This window comes from Trichosurus vulpecula, chromosome 1 (genome assembly GCF_011100635.1).
Source record: "Trichosurus vulpecula isolate mTriVul1 chromosome 1, mTriVul1.pri, whole genome shotgun sequence".
In the NCBI taxonomy this organism is placed as follows: domain Eukaryota; kingdom Metazoa; phylum Chordata; class Mammalia; order Diprotodontia; family Phalangeridae; genus Trichosurus; species Trichosurus vulpecula.
The window spans coordinates 2,999,535-3,000,868 of record NC_050573.1 but is presented as its reverse complement, the minus strand read 5'-3'; positions in this window follow the sequence as shown (position 1 = coordinate 3,000,868).

Sequence of the window (1,334 nt, the reverse complement as noted above, 5' to 3'; positions counted from 1 at the left end):
ACATGATTTGCCCATGCCCACCCAAAGAACTCAAGACCAGAGTGGGCAGAGGAAAGCATCTTATTACACTCCTCAAGAGACCAGGTGTTAGCACTCACAGGGACACTCACACTGATACAGCTGCAGGAGCAGGGGGTAACCATTCCCTCCACTCCTGTTAGAGTTATGGTTAGTTTACAATCTTTGTTTTTGACATAGTTTTCCTAGGTTATACAGTTTATACAGGTAGGATAATAAGGATACAGAAGCAAAAGTAAAGTTAATTAGATTTTCCTTGTCTCAGTTTAGGATTAAACTATATTCTTTTACTTCCCCTACTTTCCCTCTTTAACATATGCAAATGATGCAAATCAGTAGACCTGGATTCTTGACCAAGACCAGACCCTAGATAAGCTTGAACAGGTTCAAGTGGGTTTGGCCTCTCTAATTCCCCAGACTGCCTTCTCAAAAAGCATTCACATACGCACAAACCTCTGACCTCTCACCTGACCGACCTTGAGGCCTGGTTTCTGCTAAAGCTGGGGTGGGGGAGGGGGGGGAAGTACACCTTTAGTTCTATGGAAACAAAACTCCTCCTCCTATTTCTTACATCCTGACTCCAGGGACAGTGCTCTACTCACTGCACTACTTAGCTGCCCCATAAAGTCAATACAATCTTAAGCTACATATTTAGAGAATAGAAGTGTAACCATGTTAGAGGTTGATGTAGTTATCAGGGTTGTGCACCCGTTCCTATTTGCCCTTTCCCTACTAATGACTTGGGTGCATTTTCCTATTATAAACACTCTTCCACTCTGGGAATTAGTTTCAAAAAGTCTGTAATGCTCATCTTTTTATTAGCCCCAAGGTCCTGGCCAGAAACAAAACACTTGAGTATTCAATCTATCTGTTTTCTCAGATATTCCCTGTGAGAAATAATTGCCTTACCAAAAAACTCCACATGGCCATAAGTGATTTAAAGATTTTCTTTATCATTCTCTTGCTAGAGAACAGGTGACCCATAAGGACACACACCCTTTCAGACAATTAGAAAGCCTTCTCTTATCCTGATTCCCATTTCCCTCCTGTAAGAAATGGGAGGAGGAGTTTTGTTTCCACAGAACTAAAGGTGTGCTTCCCTGCCCTCCCCCACCCCAGCTTTAGCAGAGACCAGGCCTCAAGGTCGGTCAGGTGAGAGGTCAGAGGCTTGTACTCATGTGCATACTTTTTGAGAAGGCAGTCTGGGGAATTAGAGAGGCCAAACCCACTTGAACCTGTTCAAGCTTATCTAGGGTCTGGTCTTGGTCAAGAATCCAGGCCTACTGATTTGCATCATTTGCATATGTTAAAGAGGG